Source organism: Echinops telfairi, unplaced genomic scaffold, assembly GCF_000313985.2.
Source record: "Echinops telfairi isolate 266 unplaced genomic scaffold, ASM31398v2 ScPeMD7_3533;HRSCAF=4204_0, whole genome shotgun sequence".
Taxonomy (NCBI): domain Eukaryota; kingdom Metazoa; phylum Chordata; class Mammalia; order Afrosoricida; family Tenrecidae; genus Echinops; species Echinops telfairi.
In genome coordinates, this window is record NW_022107431.1 from 10,030,609 (window position 1) to 10,040,777 (window position 10,169).

The window sequence follows — 10,169 nt, forward strand, 5'->3', positions numbered from 1 at the left end:
GTCTACAGAGGTGAAAAAGAGGAAGGCCTTCAGCAAGATGGACAGACACAGCGGCTGCGACAATGGGCTCAAGCAGCCAGAGCCCTGGAGCTGGAGAAGCGCGTGGAGACCCACACCAGTACTGAGATGCTTCCACCACCACCGGGTTCACAGACTTTCCACCCACTGGCCTATGATTTTCCTGCAGGTTGCATCACTGCATATGGTACTGGAAGCATGTCCAGGGCTCAGGCTGCCATCATCAGCATGGCTCCCTGCAGCTTGTCAACAGGAAGATCAAGCAGAGAGAGAGTATGTGTCCTGCCTTCAGAGAGAGAGAGAGAGAGAGGACATTCTCAGGGTCCTCATGACAAGACCACACCCAGAAGGAGGCATCAATCAGGCTCTGACCTGATTGACAGGCTAGACTCCACCCCTTCACTCTATTTGTCAAGTTGACAAGTCTCAGGGGAGTGAGACCCAGAAGTCTGCATGCTTGGCTTGGACCGTGGGCGACATTGAAGAACAACCAAGTTTTAAGCACCGCTGATGGCGTGAGGCCTATGACAGGCTAGGGCCCATTGCGGCCCACAGTGATCCGATAGAGCAGTGCTTCTCAACCTTTCTAATTCGGTGATCCTTTAATACAGTTCCTCATGTGGTGGTGACCCCCTTTAATTGCTACGTCATAACAGTCATTTTGCTACGGTTATGAATTGTCATGTAAATATCTGATGTGCAGGATGTATTTTCATTGTTACAAATAGAACATCATTAAAACATAGTGATGAATCACAAAAACAATATGTCCTTACATATTGTGAACTATTTATTTCTAATGACAAATAAATGAAATGTTGTCTTGAAGCATGGGCAGCATGGGTAGCAGTCTTCACGCCAGGCACTCGCATGTGGGTGTATCTGCATGTGGGCAGACCTGCCTGGAGATGGACAGAGGAGCGGTGTCTCGGTTCCTAAGACCATCCGAAATATGTGTTTTCCGATGGTCTTCGGCGACCCCTGGGAAAGGGTCGTTCGACCCCCAAAGGGAACTGCTGCTCTAGTACGGGATAGAACTGCCCTACAGCATATCCGAGGCTGTGGATCGGAAGCAGACTGCCTCCTCTTTCTCTACCAGGCCGGCTTGTGGGTTCAAACCACCAACCTTGCCGTTAGCAGCCCACTGCTTAACTCAATATGCCACCAGGCTCCTGAAAGGACTCCACCCATGCCATAGAACCATTCTGCCAACATTTGAGGAGTGACGGCCTCAACCTTCTCCTGTAGAAGGGCTGGTGGGTAGCCGCCCACTGCCGGACCCCCAGAACCACGGGGCTCCTTAAAGGAAGGGAAGTAACACTTCCAAGAAGCCCTAGTCTCCCACCCACTATCATGACCCCAATCCTACCTTATAAACCTAGCTAGACCAGAGGATGTACACTGGTACAGATAAGAGCTGGCAACACAGGGAATCCATGGCAGATGATCCCTTCAGGACCAGTGGTGAGAGTGGCAATACTGGGAGGGTGGACGGAAGGTGGGGTGGAAAGAGGGAACCGATGACAAGGATCTACATGTAACCTCTCCCTGGGGGATGGACAACATAAAAATGGGTGAAGGGAGACGTTGGACAGTGCAAGATATGACAAAATAATAATTTATAAATTATCAATGGTTCATGAGGGAGGGGGTGAAGGGAGGGAGGGGGGGAAAATGAGGAACTGACACCAAGGGCTAACGTGGAGAGCAAAGGTTTTGAGAATGACGAGGGCAATGAATGTACAAATGTGCTTTTCACAATTGATGTATGTACGGATTGTGATGAGTTGTTTGAGCCCCTAATAAAATGATTGGGAAAAAAAACCCCTCAGGACCAACAATGAGAGTAGCGATACCCTCAGGAGGGGAAGGGGAAGGTGGGGGTGGGTGGGGAACCAATCACAATGATCTACATATAACCCCCTCCCAGGGGGAAAGTGGGTGATGGGAGACAGTGGTCGGTTTAAGACATGAAAAAAATAATACTTTATAAATGATCAAGGGTTCAGGAAGGAGGGAGGGTGTGGGAGGGGAAAATGAGCTGATCCCAAGGGCTCAAGTCGAATGAGAACAATGATGGCAACATATGTACAAATGTGCTTGATACAATGTATGGATGGATGGATTTGGATGAGAGCTGTAAGAGCTGCTAATAAAGTGAGTTTTTAAAAGGAAGCAGCAGCCCTGGTAGTAAAGAAGTTATGAGCTGTACTGATAACCAGCAGTTCGAAACCACCAGCCACTCCTTGGGAGAAAAATGAGGCTTTCTACTCCTTTAGCAAGTTACAGGCTCAGAAACCCGCAGGGGCAGGTCCACCCTGTCTTATACGGTTGCTATGAGTTAGGAACGACTTGATGACTAGGAGTCCGGTTTTCAGAAGGTCCCCCAGCTGGCCAGTATTGGACCTGAGACTCAAGCACAGGCCCAGTGGATTCTAAAGCCTGAGCACATGCCAGGTTGGTCACACACCCAATCCCCCACTGAAGCGGGCCTGGTGTTTGCAGGAACCACGGCCGGCTGCATTGAGGCTGGAGTGCAGCCCGGGCGGAGGCCCCTGGGCTGTGGGTAACATTCTCCTCCAACTCTCCCAGGCTTCCCCTGAACCAGACTCCCATCTTTTTGGAAACCCTGATGATCAGGAGCTAAGTGCTGCAGACACTGTTGAGAACCCACTACCCAACATGCACTGGTCCCCCTCCCAGGAATGGGGGTGCAGGGGCTGTGCCAAGCCTGGGAACTCCATGCTGTCAGCCATGGATTCAGCCATGGGCATGTGACCCAGTTCTTGTCCAGGCGACCTGAGAGGACAGCAGCGGGGCGATTTCGGAGGGCGCACCTTGGTAGTGGGGGGAAGCCAGGCTTGTCTACAGAGAAATGCTGGCCCAACATGTCACACAAGCCTCGGGGCATCAAGAGGAGCAAGTTCTGGGTGGGCAGAGGCCCTGGGCACTGGACCAGGACACCACACACAGGAATCAGGGTGTGTCATGCCCCCTGGGCCTGGGTAGCAATTGTGCAGGGAGAGAGTTGCCATTCACCCCGACACCTGAGCCTGGCACCCACAACTCACACCGCCACCCCAGGGCTGGTGGGCATGGGCGTTTCCGAGTGCAGATGCGCTGGGCACACTGGGCCCAGGTAAATGGCAGGGCTCCCTGGTGAAGACAAGCGCGAGCCAGGCCCCCTCACGCCAACTTCCCCAGAGGCTTTCCTGGGGTAAACTCCCTGCACTTGGGAACGCTGGCCTGTCAGGCCTGGTGTTGGCTGCCGAGTTCTGTTTCCTCATCCCCAGCTTTGACCAAATGGCCCTGAGTCACAGTCATGCATTCCCTGGAGGGAGTGGCTCTGGGCCCTGGGTGGCCTGTTCCTCCCGCCCCAGTCTCAGCTTTCTTCTTTCCTTAAGCTTTCAACCAGTCCTGGTGAGCTGTCTTCCCAAGCCCTCTCCCCCCTGTGTCGCACTGTGTGTTTGCTGTGTGTTTGTCTCTCTGGGAGAGGGGAGGGGAGAGAGAGAGAGACTGTGTGTGTGTATGTGTGTGTGTGTGTAGTGGGGGGCGGGGGCAGAGGTGTTCTTTGTCCGGGGTTCCTCATGATTCTGTTTGCAGGAAGAGCATCCCGAACGACCCACCCGGTCACCACACAGTCACCCCCACACCTCCTGCAGGCCCCAGGCGCCCCAAGGGCAGTGCCCACACCTGCAGCCGGCTTAGAAAGTCGCCCTAACCAGGCAGCTTGCTCTCTCCAAAGGAATAAAGCACAGGCCCAATGGGTTTGCATTTGCTCTGCAAAGACGGAGTTTGTTTAGGCTTAACTCTGCTAACGAGGGCGCCTTCGGAGAGCTTGCCCCAGAGAAGGTCCGCGGTCACGAGCTCATTTTAAGCAGGACTGGTTTAGAACAGGACGGTAGTGTCTGATACCCTCTAGACTGGATATTTTACCGAGGGGGGTGGGGGGAGCAGGTTCACCAGCAACAACCGCCCCTTCCTTTGGAAACAGCACCCCGATTTCCTTTAGGGCAGTCAGTTCACGCTCAGAATGCCGATTAAGGCACTGTTAGTAAAACACAGTCGATTCTGACTCATAGCGACCCCATGGGGGGAGCGTAGAACTGCCCCTGTGTGTTTCTCAGATTGTAGCTGATTATAGGAGTAAAAAGCCTCACCTTCCTCTGGTGGCTCTGAACTGCTGACTTTGGGCTCTGTATAAAGATTAGCCATCGCCATCCACTCCATGGGGTTTCCAGGGCTTCACCAGGACTTCATGGTAAATACTTGTGTTTTAAAAACAACTCCAAAACAAAGCCCTGGTGACCACAGCGTCCCAGAGTTCCAACCAGCGAACCAGCCCGGGCGTCTCAGGGACGTCCCAGTGAGTTTTCAGGCTGGCCCGGCCCAAATGGGGTGAGCCAGAGGAGTGGGCCCCCACATCTCACAGGGCGTCATGGCTGCTGTGGGCGCCAGAGGCTGCCGGGCTTGCCTCTCTGACTGTGAAGAAGGGGAGGAGACGGTGCCCACCTGCCAGGCACCAGAGCTGGGCCGCAGCGGATGGTAGCTTCGGGAAGAGGCTGTTGGTTTGGCTGAATCTAGGGGCTTTGAAAGAAGGATCCCCACTTGGTAGGTTGGCAAGCTTCCTCCAAGCTGCTTGCCCACCTGGTGGATTAGTGTAAGGGCCTGCGCTCTGCGGGAAAAGAGGGGCTTTTCCCATGGCCTGGGAATGGACCCAGCCTATGATCTAGGCCACCAACCCCCTACCAAGCCGCCTCCAGAGATGCCCACTCAGGCAGGAGGTGGCCCCCTCTCTCCTGTCCAGGAGGACAGCTGGCTCTGAGCCTCCAGTGACCATGTAGCTGAGCTACATGACCACTACAGTGGACTGAACCCTGAAGGTGGGTATGACAGTAAGACCCCAGCACCCCATCCTACAGGGGAGGGGTCCCCAATTGTATTGATCCTCAGCAGAATCAACATTTATTTTACCTTCTTTGCTATTAACATTATATTACTCAACAAAAGTACAAATACCACCCCCACCCCCCAAACAAAACAACTTGTCACCGAGTCACCTCCGACTCTCAGTGGCCATGGGCGTCTGAGTAGCACTGTGTCCCACCAGGTTTTCCATGGCTTGTTTCTTGGAGCTACACAGCCAGGCCTTTCTACCAAGACACATCTGGGCACATGGCCTCCAACCACCAGCCTTTTGGTTAGCGGCCACGTGTGGTCATCCCCCGCAGGACCCAGGGACCCCGGTCCATGCTCTTCATCGTCGTCGGCGAGTTGCTTCAGACTCACAGTGACCCCCATCCTATTGTTAAGTGCCATCGCGTCAGTCCCGGTTCATGGAGATCCGTGCACAGCAGAAGAAAACACTGCCCGGTCCTGGGCTGGCCTCACAGAGGTCCCCGGGCCTGAGCCCCTGTGGCAGTAGCTGTGTCAAGCCATCTCACTGAGGGCCTCCTCTCTTCACTGCCCCCCACTGTGCCAAGCACGAGGTCCTCTAGGACACGGTGACCATGACTGGACATCTCATGGAAGACGGCAGTCCCCAATCTTCCTCCCACAGAGTGGCTGGTGGGTTCAAACCACTGACCTTCTGGTCAGCAGCCAAGTGCTTAATTGCTGCACTACCAGGGCTCTTGCTTACCACAGGGTTCTGTCTTGGAGACTCCATGAGAGATTGGTTCTGATGCAAGTGAATTGCCCCATGTATTTACTTATGGAAGTTTTCATTATTGTTGTCCTTTATTGACAGTATTTTTATAAATAGAGTAGTGTTCTAAGCAGTCAGTGTTCAAAATGAACTGGAAGCAGACAGCGCCATCTTTCTCTTTCAGAGCAGCTCATGGTTTTGAACTACTGACTTTGCAGTTAGTAGCCCAATCGTTAACCAACTCACAGCGCCATCAGGACTCCTAGGACTCCTGATTACCGAGGTTAAAAAAACAACCAAACCCACTGCCACCAATCTATTCTGAGTCATAGGGACCCTTCAAGGTATTTCTGAGGCTGTAAACTTTTATAGGAACAGGCAGCCTCATCTTTCTCCCTTGGAGCAGCTGGTGGATTTGAACCACTGACCTTGTGGTTAACAGCTTAGCGATTACCCAGCAGTGCCATCAGGGGTCCTGATGACTAACAACAAGATGTGGGTGCACACGTGCACACACACAGAGTTAAAGGGCAGCTGTAAGTGCAGTTCCTTATACTTTGAATCCTTGTAAATCATGAAATACAGATATATGCTCAAACTCCAAGCGGACTGCTCTCAGTCAGTTCTGACTCATGGTGACTCCATAGGACAGTCTAGAGGGCCCCTGTGGGTTCCTGAGACTGTAACTCCCTATGAGAGGAGAAAGCCTCATTTGTCCCCTAGAGGAGCTGGTGGTTCAAAGTGCTGACTGCTGCTAGCAGCCTAGTGCATCACCTGCCAGGGCTCCCACAGAGATGCTAGGAAGTGCTGAATGCTGAGCCGCAGGAAGCCCCGTGTTCTGGGAGAGACACGTGGGGAACTCAGCTGTTGTATCTGCAGTCTTCCAGCCAACTTCCACACAGACCTGGCCGCTGAAGCTTCTGAGAGCAACACCCACCCCCTCCTGCCTCACACACACAGCCACACACTCCTCAAGGCTCCAGCCATCAGAGCGGTCCTTCCAGGTGTAAATGGTTCTGTCCTGCTTGCAGGCCTTTCCCAGGGCCCTCCCTTGTCCTGTTGACAAAGGTCCGTTTGGCATTTGGGTACCTGGGATCTAGCCTCCCACCCCGCCTGCCCCCACCACACTGGGAGCTCCTGAAGGATACAGAGAATGGTATATAAATTTGGAAGTATATATATATATATATACACACACACACACACATATACATATATATATACACACATATACATATATACATATATATACACACATATATACATATATACACACATATACATATATACATATATACACACATATACATATATACACACATATACATACACACATATATACATATATATATTTGGGAGTATATATAGCTATATAGATATATATAGATAGATAGATATTTGGGAGCCCTAGTGGCATAGTGGGTTACCCATTCAGCTGCTGACTGAAAGGTCAGCAGTTCTCAACCACCAACCCCTCCATGAGAGAAAGAAGAGGCTTTCTATGCTCCTGAAGAGCTACCGTCTCAGACACCCATGGAAGTTCTATTCTTTCCTAAAAGTTCGCTCTGTGTCAGAATGGATTCCACGGCAGGGAGGTGAGCTGAGGTGAGGTGAGAGTTCGCATAGCAAATTCAGTTCCCACTGAACAGTTTTTACCCAGCGTGCCTCAGGACCTGGGTTAGGTGAGGTTTCCCACCATGTCTCAGCATCCCTGTCAGTGCTGTGCTGTGTGTCCGGTTTCCATTTATCTCGCTTCCCTGCCTTCCCTCTTGGGCTTCTCAGCTTGATTCAGGGTACATGCCGGCATTTGGTCTCACACAGCTGATCACAGTAGCCATAGGTGACGATGTTTACTTTAGAAGTCTGTCTGTTATGTAGGATCCCTGGTGGCATAGTGCTTATGCATCAGGCTGCCAACCGTAAGGTCAGCCGTTTGAAACCACCAGCCACTCCACTGGAGAAAGATGGGGTTTTTCACTCCGGTTAAAAGTTAGTCTTGGTGTGAATGAGGGGGATGGGATTGGAGACCCACAGCCCATTTGTAGACAAATGGACATTCCCTCAGAGAAGGGTCACAAGGAAGGGATGAGTCAGCCAGGGTGCAGTATAGCACCGATGAGACATACAACACATTCCTCTAGTTCTTTAATGCTCCCCCCTTTTCCTCCCCAACTGTCATGCCCCCAGTTCTACCTGACAAACCGTGCTAGACGGAACATGTGCACTGGTACAGATAAGAGCTCTGGACACCGGACTCCAGGACAGATACCCCCTCAGGAACAGTAATGGGAGTAGTGATACCATGAGGGTGGGAGGCCGGTGGGAGGAGAAGGGGGAGAAATAGGGAACGGACTATAAAAGCCCCCACCCCAGGGGGATGAACAACAGAAATGTGAATGAAGGGAGACAGCGGACAGAATAAGATATGAAAATAGTAGTAATTTATAATCTATCAAGAGGTCACCAGGGTGGGGGAGGGAAAAAAAGAAGAGCTGATACCAAGGGCTCAAGTAGAAAGAAAATGTTTTAAAAATGATGATGGCAACATACATACAAACGTGCTCAATACAATTGATGTATGGATTGTGATACGAGCTGTAAGAGCCCCCAATATAATGATTTCTATATTTTAAAAATAAGTTAGTCTTGGAAACTCACCGGGCCGCTCTTTCTTGTCCCTCAGGGTCACTATGCATCGGCACTGACTCAACGGCAGCGGGTTTGGGTTTGGGTTTCTGGTTTGTTATTTGGAACGAGAGGTGGTCCCGGGGCATGGCTTTACTTCCAAGTTCAAGGGGCATCTCGGGCACAGTCTTCACAGGAGAGTCAGAGTCTCCACAGACCCCACAGGAGAAGAGCCCTGGCTTCCTGCTCCTGCAAAGATGACAGCCACGTGCAGTTCTCCTCAGCCACAGCGGAACAGGTCACAGTGGGTCCCTGGGGAACACTCCTCAGACAAGCCACTGACGTGCAAAGTTTCAAGGGCCAGAAGCAAAAAGGCAGCGGGGGGTGGGGGGCACTTCATGTAATGTGGAAACACTGGAGCTCAGACGACAAGGGCCTGCTTATCCCAACAGACCAGAAGCCCCAGTCAGATAGCGCTCTTAGGTAGCCAGAATAGGGACTAAGAGGTATTATCTTCCTAATACCTGCCTAGGGTCACAACAAATGGGCTGGAAAGAAATCAGACACGTTATCAGACACACCACTGGAAAGATCGAAAATGAGCATGCTCAAGCAGAAGCCCCCTACATCCAGGTGGGACATCCACCTGGGTGCACAGACTAGGCCTGGCCACATGATATCGCCCAGGTCCGCTTAAACTCAGCCAATACCTTCAGCCACGCCTCCCCAGCCAGGGGAGATAAGAGCCTGCCACAGGGAGGCTGAGCCCTCTTTGACTCCTCTCTCTGTGGGGTGGGGTGCGCTCCTGCAGGTTAGAGGGCAGGGGCACAAGGGAGCCACATGGACCCTGGGGCCCCCAGCTCCCTCTCAGGCCGGCCTCCCTCAGGGCGCTCTCTTGGGATTTCCTGTGAATACCTGAAACTTCCCTTTTCCTCACAAAAGTCACCTGGATTTACAAAAGTGTTTCTGCTGCGTGAATTCTTTCAGCAAGAAGCGAGGTATAAACCAGTCCAGAAACCCACCAGACCTGCCCCCTTGCAGCACTGGGCCCACCTCCCGGGGTGCAAAGGACGGAGAGAACCCTGCTGGGACATTCTCTTTTGGAAGGAACCGGTTCTAGCTGAGGCATCCTGACGGGCAGCAGACTGGAGGACCCAGACACAACCTCCCAGAATAAGTCCTGCTAACTCCACCCAGAAGGCCCTGTCACGGAATCCACCTTGGAGAACAGCTGCGAGATTGCTCTGCCAGCCTCTTCCAAGCACCCCACACCTCTTCCCCGACCCAAAGCAAAGACGTAGAAGACCCTTGTGGTTAAGGGCACCCAAGTCAGCTTTGACGCATAGCCACCCTACACACCTGAGCGAAGGAAACGCTTCTTGGTCCCATGCCATCGCTACAGTCTTCTCATGTGTGAGCCCATCGTCGTCGCAGCCACGTGTCCGTCCGTTTTGCTGAGGGCCTTCCTCTTTTTCACGGACCCTCGACTTGACCACGCAGGATGGCCTTCTCCAGGGACGGGTCTCTCCTGACAACATGCCCAAAGGCGCTGAGTGAAGTCTCATCGTCCTTGCCTCTAAGGAGCACTCTGGCCTTACTTGTTCCAAGACGGGTTAGTTTGTCCTTTTGGCAGTCCAGGGTACTTTCAACAAGACCCTTAGCACAGGAAAGTAAACACATGCTCTAAGCGCCATCACTGCAGGGAATCGAGGGAGGCGTGGCACGGTTCCTCCTCCACCCCACTAACACTTTGCTGCTGTGGAAGCCTTGGCTTTATCAGCCGGAGGCAGGAGCGCTCCTTTACCAGTGCCACAGCGCCCCTGGTGTCCACACGGGGCGTCGGTGAATAAAACCAGCTCCACACCACCTGGTAGGACCG